The sequence below is a fragment of the Cherax quadricarinatus genome, chromosome 93 (assembly GCF_038502225.1).
Source record: "Cherax quadricarinatus isolate ZL_2023a chromosome 93, ASM3850222v1, whole genome shotgun sequence".
Classification (NCBI taxonomy): Eukaryota; Metazoa; Arthropoda; class Malacostraca; order Decapoda; family Parastacidae; genus Cherax; species Cherax quadricarinatus.
In genome coordinates, this window is record NC_091384.1 from 2,718,778 (window position 1) to 2,740,381 (window position 21,604).

The 21,604-nt window shown below is 44.2% G+C and overlaps 1 protein-coding gene across 1 annotated transcript in view; it reads right to left on the reverse strand.

Moving 5' to 3' along the window:
- The window catches only part of LOC138855418 (thrombospondin type-1 domain-containing protein 7A-like), a 230,665-nt gene extending 210,317 nt beyond the window's left edge, over positions 1 to 20,348 (reverse strand). Inside the window, exon 1 of the mRNA XM_070104706.1 lies at positions 19,975 to 20,348. The gene's annotated coding sequence lies outside the window, so the exon portion shown is untranslated. The remainder of the gene's footprint in view (positions 1 to 19,974) is intronic.
- Positions 20,349 to 21,604: the final 1,256 nt, after the last annotated feature.

Genomic DNA, 21,604 nt, shown 5'->3' on the forward strand with positions numbered 1-21,604 from the left:
TGAATTGTTGTAGCCAGAGTATTGTGTGTTAGTTGTGAATTGTTGTAGCCAGGGTATTGTGTGTTAGTTGTGAATTGTTGTAGCCAGTGTATTGTGTGTTAGTTGTGAATTGTTGTAGCCAGGGTATTGTGTGTTAGTTGTAAATTGTTGAAGCCAGGGTATTGTGTGTTAGTTGTGAATTGTTGTAGCCAGGGTATTGTGTGTTAGTTGTAAATTGTTGTAGCCAGGGTATTGTGTGTTAGTTGTGAATTGTTGTAGCCAGGGTATTGTGTGTTAGTTGTGAATTGTTGTAGCCAGAGTATTGTGTGTTAGTTGTGAATTGTTATAGCCAGGGTATTGTGTGTTAGTTGTGAATTGTTGTAGCTAGTGTATTGTGTGTTAGTTGTGAATTGTTGTAAACAGGATATTGTGTGTTAGTTGTGAATTGTTGTAGCCAGGGTATTGTGTGTTAGTTGTGAATTGTTACAGCCAGGGTATTGTGTGTTAGTTGTGAATTGTTGTAGCCAGGGTATTGTGTGTTAGTTGTGAATTGTTGTAGCCAGGTTATTCTGTGTTAGTTGTGAATTGTTGTAGCCAGAGTATTGTGTGTTAGTTGTGAATTGTTACCGCCAGGGTATTGTGTATTAGTTGTGAATTGTTGTAGCCAGGGTATAGTGTGTTAGTTGTGAATTGTTGTAGCCAGGGCATTGTGTGTTAGTTGTGAATTGTTACAGCCAGGGTATTGTGTGTTAGTTGTGAATTGTTGTAGCCAGGGTATTGTGTGTTAGTTGTGAATTGTTGTAGCCAGGGTATAGTGTGTTAGTTGTGAATTGTTGTAGCCAGGGTATTGTGTGTTAGTTGTGAATTGTTGTAGCCAGGGTATTGTGTGTTAGCTGTGAATTGTTGTAGCCAGATTATTGTGTGTTAGTTGTGAATTGTTGTAGCCAGGGTATTGTGTGTTAGTTGTGAATTGTTGTAGCCAGGGTATTGTGAGTTAGTTGTGAATTGTTGTAGCCAGAGTATTGTGTGTTAGTTGTGACTTGTTACAGCCAGGGTATTGTGAGTTAGTTGTGAATTGTTGAAGCCAGGGTATTGTGTGTTAGTTGTGAATTGTTGTAGCCAGGGTATTGTGTGTTAGTCGTGAATTGTTACAGCCAGGGTATTGTGTGTTAGTTGTGAATTGTTGTAGCCAGAGTATTGTGTTTGTTGTGAATTGTTGTAGCCAGGGTATTGTGTGTTAGTTGTGAATTGTTGTAGCCAGGGTATTGTGTGTTAGTTGTGAATTGTTGTAGCCAGGGTATTGTGTGTTAGTTGTGAATTGTTGTAGCCAGGGTATTGTGTGTTAGTTGTGAATTGTTGTAGCCAGGGTATTATGTGTTAGTTGTGAATTGTTGTAGCCAGGGTATTGTGTGTTAGTTGTGAATTGTTACAGCCAGGGTATTGTGTGTTAGTTGTGAATTGTTGTAGCCAGAGTACTGTGTGTTAGTTGTGAATTGTTACAGCCAGGGTATTGTGTGTTAGTTGTGAATAGTTGTAGCCAGGGTATTGTGTGTTAGTTGTGAATTGTTGTAGCCAGGTTATTGTGTGTTAGTTGTGAATTGTTACAGCCACGGTATTGTGTGCTAGTTGTGAATTGTTGTAGCCATGTTATTGTGTGTTAGTTGTGAATTGTTACAGCCAGGGTATTGTGTGCTAGTTGTGAATTGTTGTAGCCAGGTTATTGTGTGTTAGTTGTGAATTGTTACAGCCAGGGTATTGTGTGCTAGTTGTGAATTGTTGTAGCCAGAGTACTGTGTGTTAGTTGTGAATTGTTACAGCCAGGTTATTGTGTGTTAGTTGTGAATTGTTACAGCCAGGGTATTGTGTGTTAGTTGTGAATTGTTGTAGCCAGGGTATTGTGTGTTAGTTATGAATTGTTACATCCAGGGTATTGTGTATTAGTAGTGAATTGTTGTAGCCAGGGTATTGTGTGTTAGTAGTGAATTGTTGTAGCCAGGGTATTGTGTGTTAGTTGTGAATTGTTGTAGCCAGGGTATTGTGTGTTAGTTGTGAATTGTTGTAGCCAGGGTATTGTGTGTTAGTTGTGAATTGTTACATCCAGGGTATTGTGTATTAGTTGTGAATTGTTATAGCCAGGGTATTGTGTGTTAGTTGTGAATTGTTGTAGCCAGGGTATTGTGTGTTAGTTGTGAATTGTTGTAGCCAGGGTATTGTGTGTTAGTTGTGAATTGTTACAGCCAGGGTATTGTGTGTTAGTTGTGAATTGTTGTAGCCAGGGTATTGTGTGTTGGTTGTGAATTGTTGTAGCCAGGGTATTGTGTGTTAGTTGTGAATTGTTGTAGCCAGGGTATTGTGTGTTGGTTGTGAATTGTTGTAGCCAGGGTATTGTGTGTTAGTTGTGAATTGTTGTTGGCAGGGTATTGTGTGTTAGTTGTGAATTGTTGTAGCCAGAGTATTGTGTGTTAGTTGTGAATTGTTGTAGCCAGGGTATTGTGTGTTAGTTGTGAATTGTTGTAGCCAGGGTATTGTGTGTTAGTCGTGAATTGTTGTAGCCAGGGTATTGTGTGTTAGTTGTGAATTGTTGTAGCCAGGGTATTGTGTGTTAGTTGTGAATTGTTGTAGCCAGGGTATTGTGTGTTAGTTGTGAATTGTTGTAGCCAGAGTATTGTGGGTGTTACTGTTCATTAATCCCCCTAGTTCGTTGCTCTCTTCAACTGGGATTAATTTAGTAATCCCAAACTCTTAGGGATTAGCAAAGGGATTCCCCTCTTTTCCCTTCTGGAATAGCGCTCTCTCTCCCCTTGTTACCTCGGGAGATATCTCCGTGTATCTCCGTGTTGATTCCCTTGTGAGAAGCAGTGATACCAGGTATGTGTAGTGATACCAGGTGTGTGAAGCAGTGATAGCAGGTGTGTGTAGTGATGCCAGGTGTGTGAAGCGGCGATACCAGGTGTGTGTAGTGATACCACGTGTGTGAAGCAGTGATAGCAGGTGTGTGTAGTGATACCAGGTGTGTGAAGCGGCGATACCAGGTGTGTGTAGTGATCCCAGGTGTGTGAAGCAGTGATAGCAGGTGTGTGTAGTGATAGCAGGTGTGTGAAGCAGTGATAGCAGGTGTGTGTAGTGATGCCAGGTGTGTGAAGCAGTTATAGCAGGTGTGTGTAATGATACCAGGTGTGTGAAGTAGTGATGGTAGGTTTGTGTAGTGATACCAGGTGTGTGAAGCAGTTATAGCAGGTGTGTGTAGTGATACCAGTTGTGTGAAGCAGTTATAGCAGGTGTGTGTAGTGATACTTGGTGTGTTAAGTAGTGATAGCAGGTGTGTGTAGTGAAAGCAGGTGTGTGTAGTGATACTAGTTGTGCGAAGCAGTGATACCAGGTGTGTGTAGTGATGCCAGTTGTGTGAAGCAGTGATACCAGGTATGTGTAGTGATACCAGGTGTGTGAAGCAGTGACACCAGGTATGTGTAGTGATACCAGATGTGTGAAGCAGTGTTAGCAGATGTGTGTAGTGCTACCAGGTGTTTGAAGCAGTGATACCAGGTGTGTGTAGTGATACCAGGTGTGTGAAGCAGTGATACCAGGTGTGTGTAGTGATACCAGTTGTGTGAAGCAGTGATATCAGGTATGTGTAGTGATACCAGGTGTGTGAAGCAGTGATACCAGGTGTGTGTAGTGATACCAGGTGTGTGAAGCAGTGATACCAGGTGTGTGTAGTGATACCAGTTGTGTGAAGCAGTGATATCAGGTATGTGTAGTGATACCAGGTGTGTGAAGCAGTGATACCAGGTGTGTGTAGTGATACCAGTTGTGTGAAGCAGTGATATCAGGTATGTGTAGTGATACCAGGTGTGTGAAGCAGTGATACCAGGTGTGTGTAGTGATACCAGGTGTGTGAAGCAGTGATACCAGGTATATGTACTGATACCAGGTGTGTGAAGCAGTGACACCAGGTATGTGTAGTGATACCAGGTGTGTGAAGCAGTGATATCAGATATGTGTAGTGATACCAGGTGTGTGATGCAGTGATACCAGGTATGTGTAGTGATACCAGGTGTGTGATGCAGTGATACCAGGTATGTGTAGTGATACCAGGTGTGTGAAGCAGTGATATCAGGTATGTGTAGTGATACCAGGTGTGTGATGCAGTGATACCAGGTATGTGTAGTGATACCAGGTGTGTGATGCAGTGATACCAGGTATGTGTAGTGATACCAGGTGTGTGAAGCAGTGATAGCAGGTTTGTGTAGTGATACCAGGTGTGTCAAGCAGTGATACCAGGTATGTAATCAACCTGCATAGTTTTTATCAGATCAATACCAGCTGTAGAAATGCATTCATTTAGAGAAGGACCTACCTAGTATGGGCCAGTAGGCCTTCTGCAGTGTTTCCCCATTCTTATGTTCTCATCAGTCTGCTGTAACTGCTCAGCAGACTGATGGAAATATTTCCGTACTTTTAACAAGATTGATGGATTGAACACGCCCCAACCTGAGGGACTGATTGCGTCAAACGCCTCATTTCTCAGCGTTCCTCTCTGTATGGGACTGACGAATTCCCAGCTTAAGGTCAACTTCGTCAATCTTACACATTTGTGATAGACATCCAGGAACGTTTATACTGTGATATTAATGAATCTTAATAAGCCTCACGGGTCAAAATCCCTGAGGGGCTCTGAAGCTTCAGGGCCCCTAATCCCTGAGGGGAGCCCCAAAAGCGTCTATAATCCACAGTGATTAAAAATTAATGTATGAGATGTATGAGGAGGCAGTTAGGGAAAGATATAAACAGTTATTGGAGGATAGATGGGCTAATGAGAGCATAGGCAATGGGGTCGAAGAGGTATGGGGTAGGTTTAAAAATGTAGTGTTAGAGTGTTCAGCAGAAGTTTGTGGTTACAGGAAAGTGGGTGCGGGAGGGAAGAGGAGCGATTGGTGGAATGATGATGTAAAGAGAGTAGTAAGGGAGAAAAAGTTAGCATATGAGACGTTTTTACAAAGTAGAAGTGATGCAAGGAGGGAAGAGTATATGGAGAAAAAGAGAGAGGTTAAGAGAGTGGTGAAGCAATGTAAAAAGAGAGCAAATGAGAGAGTGGGTGAGATGTTATCAACAAATTTTGTTGAAAATAAGAAAAAGTTTTGGAGTGAGATTAACAAGTTAAGAAAGCCTAGAGAACAAATGGATTTGTCAGTTAAAAATAGGAGAGGAGAGTTATTAAATGGAGAGTTAGAGGTATTGGGAAGATGGAGGGAATATTTTGAGGAATTGTTAAATGTTGATGAAGATAGGGAAGCTGTGATTTCGTGTATAGGGCAAGGAGGAATAACATCTTGTAGGAGTGAGGAAGAGCCAGTTGTGAGTGTGGGGGAAGTTCGTGAGGCAGTAGGTAAAATGAAAGGGGGTAAGGCAGCCGGGATTGATGGGATAAAGATGGAAATGTTAAAAGCAGGTGGGGATATAGTTTTGGAGTGGTTGGTGCAATTATTTAATAAATGTATGGAAGAGGGTAAGGTACCTAGGGATTGGCAGAGAGCATGCATAGTTCCTTTGTATAAAGGCAAAGGGGATAAAAGACAGTGCAAAAATTATAGGGGGATAAGTCTGTTGAGTATACCTGGCAAAGTGTATGGTAGAGTTATTATTGAAAGAATTAAGAGTAAGACGGAGAATAGGATAGCAGATGAACAAGGAGGCTTTAGGAAAGGTAGGGGGTGTGTGGACCAGGTGTTTACAGTGAAACATATAAGTGAACAGTATTTAGATAAGGCTAAAGAGGTCTTTGTGGCATTTATGGATTTGGAAAAGGCGTATGACAGGGTGGATAGGGGGGCAATGTGGCAGATGTTGCAGGTGTATGGTGTAGGAGGTAGGTTACTGAAAGCAGTGAAGAGTTTTTACGAGGATAGTGAGGCTCAAGTTAGAGTATGTAGGAAAGAGGGAAATTATTTCCCAGTAAAAGTAGGCCTTAGACAAGATGTGTGATGTCACCGTGGTTGTTTAATATATTTATAGATGGGGTTGTAAGAGAAGTAAATGCGAGGGTCTTGGCAAGAGGTGTGGAGTTAAAAGATAAAGAATCACACATAAAGTGGGAGTTGTCACAGTTGCTCTTTGCTGATGACACTGTGCTCTTGGGAGATTCTGAAGAGAAGTTGCAGAGATTGGTGGATGAATTTGGTAGGGTGTGCAAAAGAAGAAAATTAAAAGTGAATACAGGAAAGAGTAAGGTTATGAGGATAACAAAAATATTAGGTGATGAAAGATTGGAGGGAGAGAGTATGGAGGAGGTGAATGTATTCAGATATTTGGGAGTGGACGTGTCAGCGGATGGGTTTATGAAAGATGAGGTGAATCATAGAATTGATGAGGGGAAAAGGGTGAGTGGTGCACTTAGGAGTCTGTGGAGACGAAGAACTTTGTCCTTGGAGGCAAAGAGGGGAATGTATGAGAGTATAGTTTTACCAACACTCTTATATGGGTGTGAAGCATGGGTGATGAATGTTGCAGCGAGGAGAAGGCTGGAGGCAGTGGAGATGTCATGTCTGAGGGCAATGTGTGGTGTGAATATAATGCAGAGAATTCGTAGTTTGGAAGTTAAGAGGAGGTGCGGGATTACCAAAACTGTTGTCCAGAGGGCTGAGGAAGGGTTGTTGAGGTGGTTTGGACATGTAGAGAGAATGGAGCGAAACAGAATGACTTCAAGAGTGTATCAGTCTGTAATGGAAGGAAGGCGGGGTAGGGGTCGGCCTAGGAAAGGTTGGAGGGAGGGGGTAAAGGAGGTTTTGTGTGCGAGGGGCTTGGACTTCCAGCAGGCATGCGTGAGCGTGTTTGATAGGAGTGAATGGAGACAAATGGTTTTTAATACTTGACGTGCTGTTGGAGTGTGAGCAAAGTAACATTTATGAAGGGATTCAGGGAAACCGGCAGGCCGGACTTGAGTCCTGGAGATGGGAAGTACAGTGCCTGCACTCTGAAGGAGGGGTGTTAATGTTGCAGTTTAAAAACTGTAGTGTAAAGCACCCTTCTGGCAAGACAGTGATGGAGTGAATGATGGTGAAAGTTTTTCTTTTTCGGGCCACCCTGCCTTGGTGGGAATCGGCCAGTGTGATAATAATATATAAAATGATAATGTTTAAAATTAATAATGTTGATAATAAAGACTACCGATGTAAGGAAATATTCCCAATGTTTCTGCCCTCGCCGGGAATTGAAGCCGAACCCTCGCTGTGTGAAGCGAGAGCTTTAGCCAGCAGGCCACGGGCCACCGTGGCCTCTGTAGCAAGCCTGGTGGAGTCTTGGTTCAGAGGGCACCTCCACAATCTTCTTGCTGACCCTTGGCCCGTTCCTCGGGTATGACCTACCCGTCTGCTACCCGTCCCTCACCTGACGCCAGTATATAAGCACCTGTCTTCCTGCTTGTCCGTCGTGGGACTAACACCCGCTTCAGGAAACACTTCGGTTTATTGACAAGCCTAGTACCTACCTACCAGCCTGTGCTGCATGGGACTAAGACCAGCCACAGGAAACACTTCGGTTTATTGACAAGGCTAGTACCTACCTACCAGCCTGTGCTGCATGGGACTAAGACCAGCCACAGGAAATACTTCGGTTTCCTGACAAGCCTAGTACCTACCTACCAGCCTGTGCTTCATGGGACTAAGACCAGCCACAGAACTATTCGGCTTCCTGACAAGCCTAGTACCTAACTACCAGCCTGTGCTTCATGGGACTAAGACCAGCCACAGGAAACACTTCGGTTTCCTGACAAACCTAGTACCTACCTACCAGCCTGTGCTGCATGGGACTACGACCAGCCACAGGAAACACTGTTTCCTGACAAGCCTAGTACCTACCTACCAGCCTGTGCTGCATGGGACTAAGACCAGCCACAGGAAACACTTCGGTTTCCTGACAAACCTAGTACCTACCTACCAGCCTGTGCTGCATGGGACTAAGACCAGCCACAGGAAACACTTCGGTTTCCTGACAAACCTAGTACCTACCTACCAGCCTGTGCTGCATGGGACTAAGACCAGCCACAGGAAACACTTCGGTTTCCTAACAAACCTAGTACCTACCTACCAGCCTGTGCTGCATGGGACTAAGACCAGCCACAGGAAACACTTCGGTTTCCTAACAAACCTAGTACCTACCTACCAGCCTGTGCTGCATGGGACTAAGACCAGCCACAGGAAACACTTCGGTTTCCTGACAAGCCTAGTACCTACCTACCAGCCTGTGCTGCATGGGACTAAGACCAGCCACAGGAAACACTGTTTCCTGACATGCCTAGTACCTACCTACCAGCCTGTGCTGCATGGGACTAAGACCAGCCACAGGAAACACTGCTTCCTGACAAGCCTAGTACCTACCTACCAGCCTGTGCTGCATGGGACTAAGACCAGCCACAGGAAACACTGCTTCCTGACATGCCTAGTACCTACCTACCAGCCTGTGCTGCATGGGACTAAGACCAGCCACAGGAAACACTGCTTCCTGACATGCCTAGTACCTACCTACCAGCCTGTGCTGCATGGGACTAAGACCAGCCACAGGAAACACTGTTTCCTGACATGCCTAGTACCTACCTACCAGCCTGTGCCTCAGTCATCAAGACTACGGTGGTCTTCACATCAACTCTAAGACTGAGGGACTAATTACCTCATCTTCTGAATATAGTTCTACTGTCTATCCATCATGTTCTTGAGTTTGTACTGATAGAGCCACTGGTGGGCGAAACGTCTTCAATAAAGATACCCAGATGTTGTACATGTGTCTAATTTTTCAACTTGTCAGTATCGTGTACCATTCATGTACAACTACTAGGTAGATTGTTCCACTCACCCACTACTAAGCAGACTGTTCCACTCACCCACTACTAAGCAGACTGTTCCACTCACCCACTACTAAGCAGACTGTTCCACTCACCCACTACTAAGCAGACTGTTCCACTCATCTACTATTAAGCAGACTGTTCCACTCACCCACTACTAGGTAGATTGTTCCACTCTCCCACTACTAAGCAGACTGTTCCACTCACCCACTACTAGGTAGATTGTTCCACTCATCCACTACTAAGCAGACTGTTCCACTCACCCACTACTAAGCAGACTGTTCCACTCACCCACTACTAAGCAGACTGTTCCACTCACCCACTACTAAGCAGACTGTTCCACTCACCCACTACTAAGCAGACTGTTCCACTCACCCACTACTAAGCAGACTGTTCCACTCACCCACTACTAAGCAGACTGTTCCACTCATCCACTACTAAGCAGACTGTTCCACTCATCCACTACTAAGCAGACTGTTCCACTCATCAACTATTAAGCAGACTGTTCCACTCACCCACTACTAAGCAGACTGTTCCACTCATCTACTATTAAGCAGACTGTTCCACTCACCCACTACTAAGCAGACTGTTCCACTCACCCACTACTAAGCAGACTGTTCCACTCATCCACTACTAAGCAGACTGTTCCACTCACCCACTACTAAGCAGACTGTTCCACTCACCCACTACTAAGCAGACTGTTCCACTCATCCACTACTAAGCAGACTGTTCCACTCATCTACTATTAAGCAGACTGTTCCACTCACCCACTACTAAGCAGACTGTTCCACTCACCCACTACTAAGCAGACTGTTCCACTCACCCACTACTAAGCAGACTGTTCCACTCATCCACTACTAAGCAGACTGTTCCACTCACCCACTACTAAGCAGACTGTTCCACTCACTCACTACTAAGCAGACTGTTCCACTCATCCACTACTAAGCAGACTGTTCCACTCATCTACTATTAAGCAGATTGTACTACTCACCCACTACTAGGTAGATTGTTCCACTCTCCCACTACTAAGCAGACAGTTCCACTCATCCACTACTAAGCAGACTGTTCCACTCACCCACTACTAAGCAGACTGTTCCACTCACCCACTACTAAGCAGACTGTTCCACTCACCCACTACTAAGCAGACTGTTCCACTCATCCACTATTAAGCAGACTGTTCCACTCACCCACTACTAAGCAGACTGTTCCACTCATCCACTACTAAGCAGACTGTTCCACTCACCCACTACTAAGCAGACTGTTCCACTCACCCACTACTAAGCAGACTGTTCCACTCACCCACTACTAAGCAGACTGTTCCACTCACCCACTACTAAGCAGACTGTTCCACTCACCCACTACTAAGCAGACTGTTCCACTCATCCACTATTAAGCAGACTGTTCCACTCACCCACTACTAAGCAGACTGTTCCACTCACCCACTACTAAGCAGACTGTTCCACTCACTCACTACTAAGCAGACTGTTCCACTCACCCACTACTAAGCAGACTGTTCCACTCACCCACTACTAAGTAGACTGTTCCACTCACCCACTACTAAGCAGACTGTTCCACTCACCCACTACTAAGCAGACTGTTCCACTCACCCACTACTAAGCAGACTGTTCCACTCACTCACTACTAAGCAGACTGTTCCAAGCAGACTGTTCCACTCACCCACTACTAAGCAGACTGTTCCACTCACCCACTACTAAGTAGACTGTTCCACTCACCCACTACTAAGTAGACTGTTCCACTCACCCACTACTAAGCAGACTGTTCCACTCATCCACTACTAAGCAGACTGTTCCACTCACCCACTACTAAGCAGACTGTTCCACTCACCCACTACTAAGCAGACTGTTCCACTCATCCACTATTAAGCAGACTGTTCCACTCACCCACTACTAAGCAGACTGTTCCACTCACCCACTACTAAGCAGACTGTTCCACTCACTCACTACTAAGCAGACTGTTCCACTCACCCACTACTAAGCAGACTGTTCCACTCACCCACTACTAAGTAGACTGTTCCACTCACCCACTACTAAGCAGACTGTATTACTCACTCACTACTAAGCAGACTGTTCCACTCACCCACTACTAAGCAGACTGTTCCACTCACCCACTACTAAGCAGACTGTTCCACTCATCCACTACTAAGCAGACTGTTCCACTCATCCACTACTAAGCAGACTGTTCCACTCATCCACTACTAAGCAGACTGTTCCACTCATCCACTACTAAGCAGACTGTTCCACTCATCCACTACTAAGCAGACTGTTCCACTCATCCACTACTAAGCAGACTGTACCACTCACCCACTACTAAGCAGACTGTTCCACTCACCCACTACTAAGCAGACTGTTCCACTCATCCACTACTAAGCAGACTGTTCCACTCATCCACTACTAAGCAGACTGTTCCACTCATCCACTACTAAGCAGACTGTTCCACTCATCCACTACTAAGCAGACTGTTCCACTCATCCACTACTAAGCAGACTGTTCCACTCATCCACTACTAAGCAGACTGTTCCACTCACCCACTACTAAGCAGACTGTTCCACTCATCCACTACTAAGCAGACTGTTCCACTCATCCACTACTAAGCAGACTGTTCCACTCATCCACTACTAAGCAGACTGTTCCACTCATCCACTACTAAGCAGACTGTTCCACTCACCCACTACTAAGCAGACTGTTCCACTCATCCACTACTAAGCAGACTGTTCCACTCATCCACTACTAAGCAGACTGTTCCACTCATCCACTACTAAGCAGACTGTTCCACTCATCCACTACTAAGCAGACTGTTCCACTCACCCACTACTAAGCAGACTGTTCCACTCATCCACTACTAAGCAGACTGTTCCACTCATCCACTACTAAGCAGACTGTTCCACTCATCCACTACTAAGCAGACTGTTCCACTCATCCACTACTAAGCAGACTGTTCCACTCACCCACTACTAAGCAGACTGTTCCACTCATCCACTACTAAGCAGACTGTTCCACTCACCCACTACTAAGCAGACTGTTCCACTCATCCACTACTAAGCAGACTGTTCCACTCATCCACTACTAAGCAGACTGTTCCACTCACCCACTACTAAGCAGACTGTTCCACTCATCCACTACTAAGCAGACTGTTCCACTCACCCACTACTAAGCAGACTGTTCCACTCATCCACTACTAAGCAGACTGTTCCACTCATCCACTACTAAGCAGACTGTTCCACTCATCCACTACTAAGCAGACTGTACCACTCACCCACTACTAAGCAGACTGTTCCACTCACCCACTACTAAGCAGACTGTTCCACTCATCCACTACTAAGCAGACTGTTCCACTCATCCACTACTAAGCAGACTGTTCCACTCATCCACTACTAAGCAGACTGTTCCACTCATCCACTACTAAGCAGACTGTTCCACTCATCCACTACTAAGCAGACTGTTCCACTCACCCACTACTAAGCAGACTGTTCCACTCACCCACTACTAAGCAGACTGTACCAGTCACTCACTACTCTATTACCAAACCAATACCTTCCAATAACCTTTCAAAATCTAACTTATCAAATTTAAATCCTTGCATCAACAGGACAGGTGTTGGAGTGAGTCTAACTCACGTGTTGTCATCTTCTCCTGCGACACATATTTTCCAAGACTGCCTGAATGATCAGGCAGCTGTGGGTGGCAGCTGTGGGTGGCAGCTGTGGGTGGCAGCTGCCTGCTGAGTTAGCCGGAGCCTTCCACCCTGGGGGTGCTCACTGGATGGTTAATTTGGGATTTTGAAAGTTTGAGTTTGAGAAGGACCTGTCATGTATGGGCCAGTAGGCCTGCTGCAGTGTTCCTCCTTTCTTATGTAACCTCTTCATCTCCTGATACGAATAATATAATACCTAATACCTATACACCATTCAGTGGTAATATATATTACGATCTCTTACTGACAACGTTTCTCCCACAGTTGGCTTGATCAGGTCACAAACAGATCTCAGTGTATACTGTTAAGTAAAAGGACACAAATGCATTTAATGGGACATTATATTGTGGCAGCCTTTTACCCCTCAGTGTATATTCTCTGATGGGTGTTAACTGTTAGCCGTCCTGGCCTTTTATTCAGTCTGTCTGGTTAACTGTGTTATTTTAAATAAGGAATTTAAAGCTTGTTTGGCCCTGCAGTCACACGCCTGATATATATACACTGCAACCTGCAACAAGGTCACAGTAAGCAGATATCACAGTGTGCAGAATAACCACTGTGAAAAAATGGTGAACTTCCAGGCATGGGTGTTCATTATTTTTTCCCAGGGGTTGTTCTCCACACTGCAGTAAGTTCTTGGGTAATTTTGGGCAAATATGTGGGTGAGAGTGGTTGGTTTTGATAAGGTCCAGTCTTGTATGGACCAGTAGGCCTCCTGCAGTGTTCCTCCAGTCTCATGTTCTTATGTCTACCAGTGTATATTACACTGATAGTTACTTCAGTATTTTTAAAGTATTCTTGACTAATGGTGAACAGGTGACATCCAGCCCCTTAATGACCATCGTGTAATGAATAGACTTGAAACCCTATTACTAATCATCCAGGAAAGCTAAACTCATTTGCAACTTCTCACTAAGCTAAAAACCTTTGGTATTGTTTTTGTATGTGGTATTTGTCCGGTACATTAGTGTATACCATTGTGGAGAACATGAACAGTCATAGGAAGAACAGTTAGAGGGAGATGAAAAAGGTGGGATGCATCGAAAGGATCACAGAAGACAATGCGGGAATAATAGCTCTCACAGAAACAAGAAAAGCAGACATAGATGTGAAAGAAAATGTAAATATTACGAAAGGAATAGCAAAGAATAAAGAAGATTCTTTGACACAGGGATGGAAAATAAGAATTACAGAAAATAACATTACAGGAATAACATTAGAGGAATAACAGAATAGTGCTCACAGGTTTCCCACAAAGTTGATATCAGGGAAATGATAAAGCTGACATCCTAGTGCTGACACTATGGTAATAAAGGCTGACATCCCAGTGCTGGCACTGAGAAAATAAGGCTGACATCCCAGTGCTGACACTGAGAAAATATGCCTGGCATACCCAGCATAACAACAACGTAATTATGTAAGAGAAAGCTGTCAGCCAGACTTGAAAAAATATAACGAGAATGAGAGAGGGAGATAGAGAGAGAGAATAGAAGAGATGTCAGGAGACAACACAGGATAAATATTAACCAAAGAGAAACATGAATAACTCGAGTGAATGATGGTGTGAAGAGAGAGTGGGGGAGAGAATAGAGAAAGATGACGGAAGGGAATAATAGAGAAGGAGAGAGAGGAATAGATATGGAGGAGGAGGAGACGAAGAGAAAACCGAGCCTACAGAAGAGGGGAGGAAATAAGAGGGAACTAGAAATGAAGAGGAGGAAGAGGAAGGAAAAGATAAAGAGAGGACAAGAAGGAACAGAGAAAGAAGCAAGTATTGTAGTATGGTAGGAAGGAATCAAGGAATAAAGGAAGGGAACACTGGAAAGGAGGAGAAAATACAAGGCCCAATATCATCAGAGATAAAAATTTGCAAGTATAGCCAAACACCGTGCCAGAACACACCCAAAATGTTCGATACGTAGAGGATAAACGAGCGAGAAGTGTCGAACACCAACAAGAGGTAACTAGGTGAATGTAATCGACAGAAATACTGTAAGAAATTACATAGCAGTGAGAATAGCATTACAAAGGCATCCCCGCGGTGTTTGGATCTGTCTTCTTGAATCCGACACCACTGCTCCAGCATCCTCATCTCTGCCACCACTGCTCCAGCATCCTCAACTCTGCCATCACTGCTCCAGCATCCTCATCTCTGCCACCACTGCTCCATCATCCTCATCTGTGCCACTACTGCTCAAGCATCCTCATCTGTGCCACCACTGCTCCAGCATCCTCAACTCTGCCACCACTACTCCAGCATCCTCATCTGTGCCACCACTGCTCCAGCATCCTCATCTGTGCCACTACTGCTCAAGCATCCTCATCTGTGCCACCACTGCTCCAGCATCCTCAACTCTGCCACCACTACTCCAGCATCCTCATCTGTGCCACCACTGCTCCAGCATCCTCATCTCTGCCTCCACTGCTCCAGCATCCTCATCTGTGCCACCACTGCTCCAGCATCCTCATCTCTACCACCAGAGGACACACTGCAAAACATGCCTCTTGTACCTCTGGAACGACGTTTCTCTCTGTAGAGCTTCAAGTCATCGCTCTGTATAGAGCCTTTCTCTCACTGTCATTAACAGAAGACGGTATATATATATATATATATATATATATATATATATATATATATATATATATATATATATATATATATGTGTGTGTGTGTGTGTGTGTGTGTGTGTGTGTGTGTGTGTGTGTGTGTCTGGGTATACATTATATCTCCTTTGGCCAGATGACTGATGCTTTAATTAAGGATAAAATGAGAGAAACGTGTTGACAAATCGGAGTCATTAAGGTGAATGATGACCAGGTGATTTAAAGCCCTCCCCCGTCATCGAGGGGAGGGGAGGAGCGGGGAGGGGGAGAGGGAAGGAGGGAGGAGAGGGGAGGGGAATTTCGGAGCTTTGGAATGGGACCTTGCTGGAATGTGGGTGGATGGGAGGTGGGGGTGGGGTTCGAAACCTCTCCCTTCCCCCTCCCCCCTCCCTTCCCTTCCCCCCTCTAAGAGGGGGTAATTAGTGATGGTTTTGGATCAGTCTGAAGAGAGGTCCATGGTACTTCTCCATCCGTCACTGTCTCTCCCCCAGTCGCAACTTGACAATGGTTCTGGTAAAAGGAGGGGAGGGGAGCGAAACGTTGGCCAACTGTTTGGTTCGTGCGACCTTTCGCCGGAGAGTCTCATGCAGTTATAACCTGTTCTAGCATTGTAAGGTCAGGAAGTTCAGACCTTAACCCATGTAGAGTCAGTAAGTCAGACTTAACCCATGTAGAGTCAGTAAGTTCAGATCTTAACCCATGTAGAGTCAGTAAGTCAGACTTAACCCATGTAGAGTCAGTAAGTCAGACTTAACTCATGTAGAGTCAGTAAGTCAGACTTAACCCATGTAGAGTCAGTAAGTTCAGACCTTAACCCATGTAGAGTCAGTAAGTTCAGATCTTAACCCATGTAGAGTCAGTAAGTCAGACTTAACCCATGTAGAGTCAGTAAGTCAGACTTAACTCATGTAGAGTCAGTAAGTCAGACTTAACCCATGTAGAGTCAGTAAGTCAGACTTAACCCATGTAGAGTCAGTAAGTCAGACTTAACCCATGTAGAGACAGTAAGTCAGACTTAACCCATGAAGAGTCAGTAAGTCAGACTTAACCCATGTAGAGTCAGTAAGTCAGACTTAACCCTTGTAGAGTCAGTAAGTCAGACTTAACCCTTGTAGAGTCAGTAAGTCAGACTTAACCCATGTAGAGTCAGTAAGTCAGACTTAACCCATGTAGAGTCAGTAAGTCAGACTTAACCCATGTAGAGTCAGTAAGTCAGACTTAACCCATGTAGAGTCAGTAAGTCAGACCTAACCCATGTAGAGTCAGTAAGTCAGACTTAACCCATGTAGAGTCAGTAAGTCAGACTTAACCCATGTAGAGTCAGTAAGTCAGACTTAACCCATGTAGAGTCAGTAAGTCAGACCGTAACCCATGTAGAGTCAGTAAGTCAGACCTTAACCCATGTAGAGTTAGTAAGTCAGACCGTAACCCATGTAGAGTCAGTAAGTCAGACCTTAACCCATGTAGAGTCAGTAAGTTCAGACCTTAAACTATGTAGAGTCAGTAAGTCAGACTTAGCCCATGTAGAGCCAGTAAGTTCAGACCTTAATCTATGTAGAGTCAGTAAGTTCAGAACTTAACCCATGTAGAGTCAGTAAGTTCAGACCTTAACCCATGTAGAGTCAGTAAGTTCAGAACTTAACCCATGTAGAGTCAGTAAGTTCAGACCTTAACCCATGTAGAGTCAGTAAGTCAGACTTAACCCATGTAGAGTCAGTAAGTCAGACTTAACCCATGTAGAGTCAGTAAGTCAGACTTAACCCATGTAGAGTCAGTAAGTCAGACTTAACCCATGTAGAGTCAGTAAGTCAGACCTTAACCCATGTAGAGTCAGTAAGTTCAGACCTTAACCCATGTAGAGTCAGTAAGTTCAGACCTTAACCCATGTAGAGTCAGTAAGTTCAGACCTTAACCCATGTAGAGTCAGTAAGTTCAGACCTTAACCCATGTAGAGTCAGTAAGTTCAGACCTTAATCTATGTAGAGTCAGTAAGTTCAGACCTTAATCTATGTAGAGTCAGTAAGTTCAGACCTTAACCCATGTAGAGTCAGTAAGTTCAGACCTTAATCTATGTAGAGTCAGTAAGTTCAGACCTTAATCTATGTAGAGTCAGTAAGTTCAGACCTTAACCCATGTAGAGTCAGTAAGTTCAGACCTTAACCCATGTAGAGTCAGTAAGTTCAGACCTTAACCCATGTAGAGTCAGTAAGTCAGACTTAACCCATGTAGAGTCAGTAAGTCAGACTTAACTCATGTAGAGTCAGTAAGTCAGACTTAACCCATGTAGAGTCAGTAAGTTCAGACCTTAACCCATGTAGAGTCAGTAAGTCAGAACTTAACCGAACCAGTTTCGGAAAACTTTCTAAGTTTATCCCCCAACTTAAACAGAAGTCAGAGACGGACGTCCAAAGGCACACCCGGAACTTAGGCCTTTTCTACAACGACATTTCGCTCACAAGATCGAAACATCTGTAGATGGAACTTTCAATCTCTCTTTGAACCTTCCAGCTAAGTTGTTTTTGTCAAATTCTAATTCCTCCTGCTTCAGAAACTAGAAAAGCAACGAAGGCCTTTTAAACTCTTTCAAAATTTCCTTTTTAGAAAAGCAATGAAGGCCTTTTAAACTCTTTCAAAATGACCTTTTTAGAAAAGCAATGAAGGCCTTTTAAATTATATCTAGTTAAGAAAATCAGTGAAGGCCTTTTAAACTCTTTCAAAATGGCTTTTTTAGAAAAGCAACGAAGGCCTTTTAAACTCTTTCAAAATGGCCTTTTTAGAAAAGCAATGAAGGCCTTTTAAACTCTTTCAGAATGGCCTTTTTAGAAAAGCAACGAAGGCCTTTTAAACTCTTTCAAAATGGCCTTTTTAGAAAAGCAACGAAGGCCTTTTAAACTCTTTCAAAATGGCCTTTTTAGAAAAGCAACGAAGGCCTTTTAAACTCTTTCAAAATGACCTTTTTAGAAAAGCAATGAAGGCCTTTTAAATTATATCTAGTTAAGAAAATCAGTGAAGGCCTTTTAAACTCTTTCAAAATGGCCTTTTTAGAAAAGCAATAAGGCCTTTTAAATTATACCTAGTTAAGAAAATCAGTGAAGGCCTTTTAAACTCTTTCAAAATGGCCTTTTTATAAAAGCAATGAGGACCTTTTAAATTATATCTAGTTAAGAAAATCAGTGAAGGCCTTTTAAATTCTTTCAAAATGGCCTTTTTAGAAAAGCAATGAAGACCTTTTAAATTATATCTAGTTAAGAAAATCAGTGAAGGCCTTTTAAACTCTTTCAAAATGGCCTTTTTAGAAAAGCAATGAAGACCTTTTAAATTATATCTAGTTAAGAAAAGTCAATGAAAGCCTTTTAAACTCTTTCAAAATGGCCTTTTTAGAAAAGCAATGAAGACCTTTTAAACTATATTTTGTTAAGAAAATCAGTCAATGCCATTTAAACTATATCTTGTTAAGAAAAGTCAGTGAAGGCCTTTTAAACTCTTTCAAAATGGTCTTTTTAGAAAAGCAATGAAGGCCTTTTAAACTATATCTTGTTAAGAAAAATCAGTGAAGGCCTTTCAAATTATATCTAGTTAAGAAAAGTCACTGAAGGCCTTTTAAAACTATATCTATTAAGAAAAGTCAGTGAAGGCCTTTTAAACTATATTTTGTTAAGAAAAATCAGTGAAGGCCATTTAAACTATATCTTGTTAAGAAAGGTCAGTGAAGGCCTTTTAAACTATATCTTGTTAAGAAAAGCAATGAAAGCCTTTTAAACTATCTTTTCGAGAAAATCAATAAAAGCCTTTTAAATTATCACAGTGACCTTTTGAGAAAACAATTTAAGCCTTTGAAAGTCTGTGATGATGGCCTTTTCAGACCATTTTAGGGGTATGTTATGTTTATATTTGCATAAATGGGCAAACCTGTGAGGGCCATTGAGGGGATAGAGTGGTGCGGACTCTATCCACCGTCCAGTGTTATTCTTGATAGGTACTGACAGCAAATGTTGAAGTCAGATAGAGAGGGTCGTCAGAGCACCGTCCAGATGTTTCACCCCCTGGCCGAAACGTGTGGACGTAGCGAAGAGAGGGACTGACTGGTCTATCCTCCCCTCTCAGTCCCCTCTCTCTCACACACCTCCCCTCTCAGTCCCCTCTATCACACACCTCCCCTGTGAGTCCCCTCTCAGTCCCCTCTACCACACACCTCCCCTTTCAGTCCCCTCTATCACACACCTCCCCTCTCAGTCCCCTCTATCACACACCTCCCCTCTCAGTCCCCTCTATCACACACCTCCCCTCTCAGTCCCCTCTATCACACACCTCCCCTCTCAGTCCCCTCTATCACACACCTCCCCTCTCAGTCCCCTCTATCACACACCTCCCCTCTCAGTCCCCTCTATCACACACCTCCCCTCTCAGTCCCCTCTATCACACACCTCCCCTCTCAGTCCCCTCTACCACACACCTCCCCTTTCAGTCCCCTCTATCACACACCTCCCCTGTGAGTCCCCTGTGAGTCCCCTCTCTCTCACACACCTCCCTGTGAGTCCCCTCTCAGTTCACTCTCTCACACTTCCCCTCTCAGTCCCCTCTCTCTCACACTTCCCCTCTCAGTTCCCTGTCTCTCACACACCTCCCCTCTCAGTCCCCTCTCTGTCCACTCTAACATCTCCCCTCTCGGTTTTCAGCTACACCATTCCACTTCTCGAATAACCATTTCTCCCCTTAAACACCCCTTTCTCCCCTTAAACACCCCTTTCACCCCTTAAACACCCCTTTCTTAATGACCCAGTACAGATTCCCCTTATAATTTCACCCCTATCTAAAAACCACACTGGAAATGGGTGATAAATACTTACCACTTCTCTATTTTCCATCAGAAAGGGGCTTTCCCCTTTCCATTCTCAGCTGCACTTTTGACCGTTTCGAAAAGGGCTTTTTCACAATATATTTATATATTTTAATGTATATATATATCACCGTGGTAATTTAAAAATCATTTTTTGGGTGGCGGCCTTTTTTAGCGTGGGAATAAATATTCACTTTTTTGGGCCTGATAGATTTCTAGAGGATCGATAGACCGCGATAGATAGTTTTTTCTGTGTGTTGTAAGGGCTAGGTGGGGTGAGGATGGTGTCAGCTAGGATGGAGTAGTGGCTAGGTGGCTAGGCGGCTAGGTGGCTAGGTGGGAGAGAGAATCGAACGTGGTAGCTCCCTTGGTGAGAGTCGGGGATACACTGGAGCACTACTGGCCAGGGATACACACACACACACACACACTCACACACACACACACACACACACACACACACACATACACACACGCACACACACGCCCTATCCACGCGTCTCTAGCCGCGCCCATCCCTCGCCTATCCACACCACTGACTACGCAACTGTTGAAGCCACACTATCCACGGTATGTACACCACTGTCCTAGGTACTATCCACCCACCTATGTACACTATCCACGCCACTATCTACACTACTATCCATGCCATTATCTACACCACTATCTACACCACTATCCACCCCGCTATGTACACTATCCAAGCCCCTATCCACGCCACTATCTACATCACTATCCACGCCACTATTTACACCACTATCCACGCCACTGTCTACATCACTATCCACGTCACTGTCTACATCACTATCCATGCCACTATCTACATCACTATCCACGCCACTATCTACACCACTATCCACGCCACTGTCTACATCACTATCCACGCCACTATCTACACCACAATCCACGCCACTGTCTACATCACTATCCACGCCACTATCTACACAACTATCCACGCCACTATCTACACCACTATCCACGCCACTATCTACACCACTATCCACGCCACTATCTACACCACTATCCACGCCACTATCTACATCACTATCCACGCCACTGTCTACCGCTAGATGAATAGGGACAGCAGGTGTAAGGTGACTAACACCCAGGTACCTACTTACTGCTAGGTGAACAGTGACAGCAGGTGTAGGGTGACTGACACCCAGGTACCTACTTACTGCTAGGTGAACAGTGACAGCAGGTGTAAGGTGACTAACACCTAGGTACCTACTTACTGCTAGGTGAACAGTGACAGCAGGTGTAGGGTGACTAACACCCAGGTACCTACTTACTGCTAGGTGAAGAGTGACATCAGGTGTAGGGTGATTAACACCCAGGTACCTACTTACTGCTAGGTGAACAGTGACAGCAGGCGTAAAGTGACTAACGCCCAGGTACCTACTTACTGCTAGGTGAACAGTGACAGCAGGTGTAGGGTGACTAACACCCAGGTACCTACTTACTGCTAGGTGAAGAGTGGAAGCAGGTGTAGGGTGACTAACACCCAGGTACCTACTTACTGCTAGGTGAACAGTGGAAGCAGGTGTAGGGTGACTAACACCCAGGTACTTACTTACTGCTAGGTGAAGAGTGACATCAGGTGTTGGGTGATTAACACCCAGGTACCTACTTACACCTGG